This window comes from Coregonus clupeaformis, chromosome 17 (assembly GCF_020615455.1).
Source record: "Coregonus clupeaformis isolate EN_2021a chromosome 17, ASM2061545v1, whole genome shotgun sequence".
Classification (NCBI taxonomy): domain Eukaryota; kingdom Metazoa; phylum Chordata; class Actinopteri; order Salmoniformes; family Salmonidae; genus Coregonus; species Coregonus clupeaformis.
The window spans coordinates 38,988,161-38,999,573 of NC_059208.1; positions in this window are offsets into that span (position 1 = coordinate 38,988,161).

The following is an 11,413-nucleotide window of genomic DNA, read 5'->3' on the forward strand; positions in this document are numbered from 1 at the left end:
TCATACCGGATTACAGTATATACAGACACACTCCATCCTGGCAATGCTACGGCAAACCATCGCAATTAGAAAGAAAACCTTTCATAGAACTCCTTTTCATCGATCACGCCTAGTCAATAGCGCTAATGGCTAGTTTTCAGGAATTCTCATATTAGAGATGTCAAAAAGACAGTTGTGTGCAGAGTGACGACAACCCAAACACACCATTACCCAGGTGGACCCATGGCACTGTCCGATGGCCTCGGCTAGGAGCGTGTCCAACGAATTGACTATAATACACTGCAGCTGCGAAAGCGATTACATAATTACAAATAAATGAAGACATCATATATCCTGGATTTCCACAATGATACCCTGAGGAAGAGGTCTGTTAGCATAAAGTCCCAGATTAATTGGTATAAATTGGTAATTTACTTTGTGTTTGGAAAAGGGAGGATGCCCATCTTACTCAGTAGTTACTCAGTACGGTATCGGCTGTGAGTTCTGCAATAACCAATGAGCGATGTGAACAATCCCATGGGCGTCATCCAAACTGATGAGGAACTTGAGAAGGAACGTCACGGGTGATATAAGGCATTAAACCCAGACTATCATTATTTGAGAATAATTTAACATGCGAGTCGGGATTACATTGGATGGGCCTTGCATCCGATTGTTCCAACTTCCACCCTGTTTGGAAAAGGTTCCATGTGCAGATCTACTACTCTATGCAGCTGTCAAGGGGGTAAAAATAGAGGGTGTAAGAGAAAGGGCCCCTGCCAAAATGAAAAAGGACCTAGCCACAGGCCTCTCATCCAACACCTTTCAGCAGATATGCCACACTCACAATTAATCGAGCGGTTCGTCCATAAAGGAATTAACTTTTGAGAGGCAAGGCGTGGTGTGTGTCTAATTTCACCACACCTCTGTGACACCAGGCTTCAAAGTGGGACTTTTCAACAATATGGGTGAGCCATCTCTGGTCTATCCCCTCTTCATTCGATTTATCTTATCCAACACACACACTTGCGCATGAACATCTAAACACACCCACTCTCACACACATACATACGTGCACAAAGGCACACACACACACATGCACACACACACTTAGCCTATCTACAGTAAGGCATGTACACACCCGCACACATTCAATCTAGTGGCTGCTGAATGAGCTTATACAGAACAGTACATTGTTCTGCAGATACTGTTCTTTGGCATAAACATTTTCTCTATAAACCTCACTTTGTGGTAAAACTGGATGATACTGTACCACAGCCACTAAAGTTGTATATACTTACCACACCAAAGATCGCCAAATAGTTGTCAGGGGCATCGCTGGATCACAGTTCAGTGTTTCCAGTCAGAAGTTGGATTTCATTGGGGTGTTTATCTAGTTGTAGAGGGTGACAGGAAATCTGTGGTGATATCACAAGAGGGTGTTATCCACAATGCTAATGCAGTCTTAGAAAGCCTTCCATGTGATCCTCTGGCAAAAACATTGCCGTCAACACCTCAACACAGATACAGTATGATTGGTACCATAACAATAAATCAATTACTATAGTATTTCAACATGTAATTTAGGGTATATATTAAATGTACTAAGATCTCTTCTTCTAGCCATGGTAGCAAAAATTATTGGCAACTGGAAATGTTTATACATCAGGAACCATACCTGTGAGGAAGCACCTTCTTTCAATATATAGTGTTTCCTTTATTTTTGCAGTTACCTGTATGTCAACGTAAATAGCTAATGTCTTCAGCATCATCAATTCCTCTATTTAAAGAGTGAGGAGGAGAGAGAGTGTTTGTGTAGTAGAACGCAGCTTGGTCTTCAGTGCTCATCCTCACGTCTTTCAGTCATCCTCCGGCCCCGTTGCCAATTAAAATAAGGCTAATTTATTAAGGCTCATTTGGCCCCCTCCTCAACACATATATACGCACAAACGCAGCGCACACACACACACACACACACACACATTACAACCCCCAAGCTCTACTACTGAGAATAAACTCCTATGAGTTTAGTCTCTTTGTCTCCTTAACCTGCTGGGGTTTACAGAAACAAACACACTACTGGTTTATAGGAAAATCTTGTTTGCGTTCTCTCAACCAGACACATAAACAGACATACTCTGCCAATGTAACAAACTCCTGAGCAGCAATACTGTTCGTTTGTTAACGATGGGGGTTTTGACGTCAGAAGAAAGGGACCCACAGTACCATGACCATTTATAGTAGAGAAATGGCACATATACAGGATTATTTTTGTAATGAACAATTGAACTTAATTAAATGAAAATTATGCATGGAATAATATTTTTGTCATATATATATTTTTTGAATATAGCTTTCTCTTCCTACTTCTTGGAGAACCACCTGGTGAACACGCTTCCTTTCTTTCCCTTGCTTTCCATCTCAACACTGGACAGCATGATGGAGGCCTCAGGGGCAGAGTTACTGTCTTTACTGGTTTTTGTCTTTCTCCTGCACTTTATCACCACTGCCCACCTCTCCCCTCAGCCTCTTTTCCTCCATCTCTCCATTCCTCCTATTCTCCTCCCTCACTCTTTCCTCCATCTTCCTCCTCTCCATCCCTCTCCCTCTCCTCTGGCATGCTATTCTCTTCATCCTCACGCCGTTCCTGCCCTCCAGGTCAAAACATGTCATGTCTGTCTCACTTTTGTCCAGGTTCATATCTCTTCTCAGTTCTGCCCTCACTCGAATCCCCCTCTCTTTCGCCTTCCTCATCTCCTCCCTCTCTCTCCGTACTGCCTCAGTGAGCTTCGCTTCCATACTCAGCCCCAGCCTCTCTCCCTCTCTTAACATCTTCTCCTCCATCGTCCTTTTCTCTAGCTCCATCTTTTCTTTCTTCAGACTGCCATGCATTTCTTTCTCCATCTTCTTCCGGAGCACCTTTACCTGTCTCTCTATTTCTCTCTGCATTTCCTCCTCCCTCTTTCTGTTCTCTCTCTCCATCGTCTTATCGAGGTTCTCCAGTTTGTTCCTCCTCTCTTCCTCAATGGATTTCTCTCTATCCTCCAGACACTTCCTGTGTGTGTCCAGCTCTTTTACGAGTTCTGCCACCTCCCTCTTTTCTGCTTCCAATGTTCCTTCTTTCTTGCTCACTTTGCTTTCTCTCCCCTCCATCCTTGTCTGATTTCCTGAAAACTCCTTTCTCAACTCCTCTCTCATCTGTCGCTTCCACACCTCCTCCTCTCGCATTCTCTCCGCTCCAGACAGCCACATCTTCTCCTTGTCTTTCATCACATCTTTCCGTCCTCCCCGTTCAGACCCACTTCTTCTCTTCTCCTGCTGTGTCCAATCCAGTTGGAAGTCTTTGATTTTGATCTCAACATCTTTTCTGTTGGAGTGCTGAATGACATCTAGCCTCTCGTTTAACCAGTTCCTCTCCTCCATCTGAAACATCCTCATCCTTTCATCCACATACATCCTCCACTCCTTCATCTTATCCAAATCCCACATCTCGACTCTGGCCTACAAGATAGAGAGATAATTTACCATTACTTAATTACAGTACCAAATACTTATAGGTCTCTAATCCTGTAATAATTGCCACTATACTTACTATCAGTCACTCTTATCTCCTTAGATGTATTTGCATCTGGGGAATCACCCAAGTGCAGCACAAAAATGCATTCTACCTCTGTGAAAGAAATCCAATGGATTTGAATCACAACCATAGAATTAGAATTCAGAATTAATTATTATATTATATATTATATTTTATATATATATATATATATAATATATAGATTTAGTATTCTATTTCTATTTATATACAAATAGAGTCTCTCCATTGCTCAGCCTGACCTACTCTTGGTGTACTTGTGGTTATATTTCACACTTGATTAAATTACCAAACACACACACACACACACACACACACACACACACACACCTGGCCTGGCTGTTCCCTTTCTCTCTCACACCCTCACAGCTGGTAATCTTGTAGTCAGGGTTATTATTAGGGCTGTGGCCCTTGGCTAGCCTTTTATATATTGGTGCTGCTTTCATCAGCCCCATCCTCCCTATTGCTCTTTATCCGTTTGCCCTTAACCTTTTCTCCCATGGGTCCGTTGGCCAATTTTACGCTACTGGAGTATAAAGAAAGGGAATTAAAGCTTTCATCTACGGTCTCATAGTGCAGTATTATGCCATGATTAGCACATTGGTGCCCTAGATCTATAGCTGCTATTTTACAGATCTATTAGATGTACCTTAACCCCCCTATAGTCGATTGCCGCACCAGTGTAGTAATATAATAAAAAAAATCCCCAACAAAATCCGTCAGTTCATGCTAGAGATATCTGTTGCATTGGATGCGTCTCAACCCACTGCATCTGCCTATGTCGCACTTCCGTATCTGCGGTGAAAGGTGGCAGAGCAAGAGCGGTATTTGTCAGACCATGAGACAGCCCAAAAATCGGTCATCTAAGAAAACGTCTGTAGTGTCCGAATGGTTTGACCTACAAACTATTATGACCCCTTTATGGAAAGGGAAGACAAGTGTCACAGGACTCATCTGAAGGTAAGCTGTACCGGTTTTAAAAAGTATGAAGGTAGTTGTGTACCTTCCCCCAAAAAATATATACAGTATATATTTCCTGAGCTTTCTTATATCTCCTAGATATAGGAATGACACTTCAAAACCTTGTTTCTTATTATATATATTTTTTACTGTCTTTTTTGCCATTTATGAATGTGTTATTCAATGCGTTTCATTGGGTGGTAAAGGTCAAATTCTATATTTTATCAAATAATTGTTGTATATATTTTGATACCTAAAGGAATACTACAATTCGAAATCAAATAGCTAAATGATCCATAATATGACCATCTTAAAACAATTCCATAAATCAGCTTAGAACCCCCTGCCCCCGGCTTAGACTTTTAAAAATTAACCTGAAAGGTTGAGCGCAGACATCAATGACTCAACATTGTTCTTCTGCATGTGGCAATCAGTAGTTATGTGTGGCATGAAGAGTTATTCTCTATGAAGTCCCTCAGGAAATGCCAGTGAGCACAGCATGGAAGACGTGATAATACATCCATAAGGTTAAACTGGGTTAATGGTTGGACCTGGTGCCCAAACATAACCAACTGTAAGAAATACAAATAACCACTGGAGAGAGATATAAATACTGTACATGTTCAATGAAAGCTGAAAAATAACATCAAAATATGATTTTAAACAGTTTTGCACAATTCTTAGCTTTTCACCTCTTTCTGTCAGCTGGATGCTTAACCTTCCACTTGTATTCTTAAGTCATTTGTACAGCTAGATGTTCAACTTGCACAATACTAACCAAGCATGCCAATTTCACACTAATGAATGTGGATTCATAATGCAAGACCTGGAATCTGAGATGTGGAAGGCTTTCCTTTTGTTTGCCACATATTTCAGTTTTGGCGCTTTCCAAACACTTATCATGATCATGTTCTCAATACAAAGGTCAAAAGCCATTTTGGTGATCAGCCAACAAAGTAGAATCCAATGTACTGTATGTCTCAGAGTCAGATCCCACCTGACCAACTGAGCTAATTGATCAGTTCAGTGATTGACTAAATTCAACACGCCTGGTATTCCAGGTCGGTTCAATCAAAAACATGAAGTGCCTGCGGTACTCCAGGACCAGTGTTGCCTACCCCTGACGTAGAGATTAAGTCGGCCATTGAGACCCTTTTAGATACCACTGACAGTTTATTCTGACCTGGATTTATAGCTATTTAGTGTTGTAATCCCCTCAAGAGCACTTTATTACCGTAATCAAAAACATATCGCTTTGGCGGGAAGGACAGTGGTAAAAGGACGGCAGATTTATCATCTGCTGTGATGTCCCCTATGTTGCATTGCCAAGGAGAGGGTCAGCTTACTCTCTGAGTCTGTTGATCTGCCTACCCGTCTCGCCGCAGTTCATGTCTTACAGAGACCTCGATGGAGCCACTCTGTCATACAGGCAGGTGGCAGGTGGCTATCATCCTCCTCTTCAGTGTTAACGGGAGAAGGTGCATCACCCTACAAAGTGGCAGTGACAGACAAACCCGGACCCTGGTCCAGAGGAGCTCATCGCTCCAGGCTATTCTCCATGTGTTAAGAGCTTTCTTGGCAACGGGTGCACAGCATATGAAGGTGCTTAGCACAAGACCTCTCCCACTCTCCCTCACCGTGGCAGGACAGGAAGAAAAAAGAGCTAGCATGTTAAAGGCAGCAGGAGTTGGATGTAGTGTTGAAAGGCTGGCGAGTGTCCAACAGAGTATGACATGCTCAATATGGTGTGATGTGAGAGACAAGCTATAGATGATATACAAGTTTTCATTTTGCGCACATCCGCTGTTCATTATCAGTTTGGAGGGTCCGGATGCATACATATTCAATTTGGGCAATAGTATCTCTGGCACAAAATAGTATCTCTGGCACGAAATAGTATCTCTGGAACGATTGCATCATTAGAAAGAAGTATGATAAGTGTTGCGTTGTGTGGTTGGATAAATACTTATTTTAATATTATATGGACCTTGATCAGTAAACTACAGGTTTCTGCACAATGTTTCATCAAATATCATCGTTTCAACAGCTTGTGATGGGTTCACAAAATAGTCTTGGTTCATATAGTTGGTAACAATGTGTGCAGGTATGTTGTTTTAACAGACAAGACCAACAAACTTGGCACAGAGTGAGCTTCGACATTACCTTCAACCTTCTCAATACTGTCACCTTGCTTCACGAACCATGGACATTCAGTAGCATTTTTTACATTCCAGGAGAAGTGTTGCCTTCACATCAAAGACAACTTTTTGGTTTTAAACCCAACTCAAACTTGGAAGTGATACACAGATAAACTCAGTAGTGACGACCTTTCAACCCTTTTATAATCATTGTATTTTGGGAGACATTACATGTGGCCCGACAGGCCAAAACTCAGTTTCAGCACAACAATTTCCCTTACTATTTAAAAACAAACAAGGAAGTTGGAGGTTTGAGATGATCTCTTGTTGTAGTTAACGTATCAACTGTTCCTTTTTTTCATAACGTTGACATCCTTAGTCCTCCATTTCAGCATCTACATTATCTAACTATCTCTGACATGCCTCAATCCTCTTCCCAAAAACATGACCCCATTCTGTTGATAGTGAAAACAAAATGTCTGCCATGTTCCATTACGGTGAGTCATATTCCATGGCAACAATGTCTTTGAGTAAAAGTTGTTTCAGTTTACCATTTAATTTTCCTTTAAGGGCACCACAACACCACCTTTACACACAGGAGAAGACTGTTTCCGAACATGGAGACATATGTTTGTAATGGTAACACACACGGCCAGATTCTGTTTTTGGCTGAATTTATGAAATCCTCTGTGTTAGTTTTATTTATCATAATACTGCTAATGCTATAAATGTTTTGCCTTTCCACAACCTGAGGTTTAGCATGCCAAAGCCTTCAGCAGGAAAAAAATGACAAAACATTGTCCACAAAACCACACCCAGTCTATGGCTGCATTTCTAATACAGTATTTTCCTCTCAATCATCTTATTTCCCTCTGAAACTGATTGACATGTTTTCCATCAAGTTTTCTGGTTTCTAACCATATCCTTGAAAAGGAAGTCTGACAAAGTCAAGAGAAAGTATACGGTGAATGGAAATGATCTGTTTTGAATTTTTTGAATAACTTTACTTATTACTACAACTCACCTGCATCATCAATATTCACAAATCCACACAACCATATGTTGCCTACTGCTATATTACTTCAACTAAAAAGGATCTTGAAATTGACTTCACATGGGAATAGAATGCCAGTTGTAAAGTGTCACTGAATATATTATTAATGGATAGCTGTCTTCATTTTCAACAAAGGAGGGATACGATCATTATAACAGACTTATTACAACAACCCAGGATAATTACACATAAAGAACATATTAGAGTTGGAATCCACACTTCTAGCTTTGTCAGCTGTTTTCCTTGTTAACTACACATGGGCTTCACTCTGTACAGAGCGTCGGGTGGCTGTCACTGAGACACGGATGAACAAGCAGAGAATGTGCGCTAGCCGTGCTCGCTGTCTGCCCATCTGTGAAAACGGGGAAACGACACTGCATAACCAGTCCCCAGTTCTGTAAACTGTTAGAATATTAGGATCAACAAACAGAACCAGTGCGGTCGGCAAGCTGGTCAAACCCTGGGGCAGAAAGGTCGTACACCATGTGCTGGTGCTTTCGCTCCCCTTCATGGAAATCAGTTCTCATTTATTTGTACGAGCTAATAGTGAATTCAGTGCGTGACAAGTACATAGACATACACTCAAAGAACTGCTGAAGCCTTACTCGCCTAGCCTGAGGCACAGAGCGAGAGGGAGCTCCATTGATTGTGTTTATTGTTGGCCTCCTGACCCATACAACAAAGTGACGTGATGTAAACCATTGGAGTACTTCCGGTTTTATTTGATGTGACAGTCTCACGGTAAACATATACATAGCGTGACCAAGCTTATTATTTTCCTTCACCTTCCACCCTAATGACTTGACATGAAATTGATTAGGGCAAATTAGCAGCCATGAAAACAGAAATTACATAGATTAAAGGCAACCATGAATATACTTTGATGGTGAAATTGGTGTATAAATCTTTAGTCAGTATGTGAAGAATCTAAAACCATAAAATTGCCTTTTTCCATTTACTACAGTTACTTCACATCGTAAAGCAAAGTGTGGAGGAGGATAGCAAGGTCTGGTTTGTACCACGGTGAGTGTTCCTGAAAGGTGATCGCTGTTACTTATCCCCTCAAATCACACAGAGAATAACTTGCTGTTGGCTGAAGACACGTCGAGCTGACTGTTTTATTATTTGCCTTTTTAATATTCAGCTAATGGCCCTACTTCTGCGAGGTGTTTAAGGTCCTCGCTAAACTCTGTCACTCACATCCCTGACCTCACTGTGTTGCAGATCAGTGAGGCAATCGCCGCCAACCATGACGCAATGATCCTTTACAGACCCTTTCCATATTCAGGGAATAAGAGAAAGCAGCTCTGACTTTCCTATGTGGAAATACTGTACTTATGGTACACCTGGGCTTAATGTCCGCCATCTTCTTCTCATCATTTTAGTTGGGTTCCATAAATTCCTTCCATAATCAAAAAAGTATTGTCAACCTGCTGCTGTCATCATTGTGTTACAGTATTTATTTATATCGCTTTGACATTACAGAACGCATACAATCTTAAAGAAGCCTAAACTTAACCTTGCAACAAGAGACAAAAATAATTACTTTGGCTTCTTGTCAAAGAGCTTTACGAGTACACGTAGGGATGTGGTCATCCTGTATCTAGGCTTTTTTCATGGAGGTCTTATCATAAGAATAAGCTCATGCCATATCTCTCCTAAATGCATTTGAAAACATTACAGTTTGGCATAGTCCCAAGCATGGCAGAGTTTCTCAGACCATCAGTGTTGTACTATCAGAGCTTCAATGGGTGGTCACCTCTTCACATGCGCACAAGAAGATAATTCGGTGCAAGAGAGCATAATTAGAATTTTGCTGTACGCAATTTATCTGAGCAATTTAATGTTCCTGTCTTGGGTTGCTTTAAGACTCTTTGTGTGTTTTTCTAAGAAGTAAATGTCGTTTTTGAGGCAGATCAGCTTTTGCTTGTACATATCCAGTGTGCTTCGAGCAGCTTGAGGGTCAGAGCGAGGGTTGTATCCATTGTTATACTGTAGCTTCAGATTTCAGAACAGTCTTTCTGCAGTTCCTCTTCAATACAAAACCTGTGGCCCTCAAGACACTATAGTTCGAAGCTATCACTTACCTACTCAACATGGTCAAAAGGTTAGGCATTGAAATACATTGGCTGAACCTGAGCTTTCCACACATCTCTCCAAGGGCCCAACACAGAGAGAGACAAATAAATTGCTTATTTGGCAAAAACACTAGAGCTAAAATGATTTCATTTGGCGAAACATGGGCAGGTCTATTACAGAAAGGGTCATCGATCTGGTGAACGGAGAGAGAAAACACAAGTAAAACAATTGAATCACTCCGAGTTACTACAAGAATGCACAATAGAATTGAAGAGATGTGGAGGAGATGTCAAAACAGCATGAGGGAGTGTCAATGATAGCTCACATTGACCGGTTCATGTTTGTCGGGTTACACTTGGAGATTGGTTCAATGTTACATCGACCACAAACACAGCCAATGCAAGGAAACTTTCGGAGATAAAAAATCTACACCCGTAAATAAAAACATTGTAACTCACTAAGTGGTAAACTCAGCCCTTAATGAACCTGGGATGATAACAGTAGTTCTTGCACACAGACACACACACACATGCATGCACGCACACACACACACACACACACACACACCCACACCCACACTCAGGTGTAGGTTGAGTGTCCTGACATCACAGTGTGACACTAATCATCAGTGGTAGTGTACTTAAGTACTTTACATTACTATTTATATTTTTGCCAACTTTTACTTTTACTTCACTACATTCCTAAAGAAAATAATGTACTTTTTACTCCATACATTTTCCCTGACACCCAAAAGTAGTCATTACATGTTGACAGGAAAATGGTCCAATTCACACACTTATCAAGAGAACATCCCTGGTCATCCCTACTGCCGCTGATCTGGCGGACTCACTAAACATAAATGCTTAGTTTGTAAATTATGGCTGAGTGTTGGAGTGTTCCCCTGGCTATCCGTCAATAAAAACAAAACAAGAAAATTGTGCCGTCTGGTGTGCTTAATATAAGGAATTTGAAATGGTTTATACTTTTACTTTTGATAGTTAAGTACATTTGAGCACTTTCATTTACTTTTGATACTTAAGTATATTTAAAACCAAATACTTTTAGATTTTTACTCATGTAGTATTTTACTGGGTGACTTTCACTTTTACTTGAGTCATTTTCTATTAAGGTATCTTTACTTTTACTCAAGTATGACAACTTAGTACTTTTTCCACCACTGCTAATCATTGCCTACAAGGCATCAAGAAAGGCATGCCATTGAAACGATCTGACGTGTCAGCCAGTCAACCTCATAGTGCCTACTCCACCTGTCCCCCTGTACATGGCTATCTAACTGGGTATTCTTTTTTTTTACCAGTAACTAGCTCTACTATCACACAGGAATTCACAGGTCTGGTGACAGTGAATGGCTAAGGTCAGGCCAGGGGGAATAGGAGATTGCAAGGCCACAGTGTCTGCATGTGCTTCTATGGATTTTGATCTAGATACGGGAAGAGAAACACCAAAATAGACTATTGTGGTGATGACATCTTGGTAGTTACATGTATATAATGTGTTGCACATGTTCTCAACTCATCCATAAATCTTATGAATAAGTAATTTGTGCATCTCATAACCAAAAGTATAGTAATAGAGCCAAAGGATTCT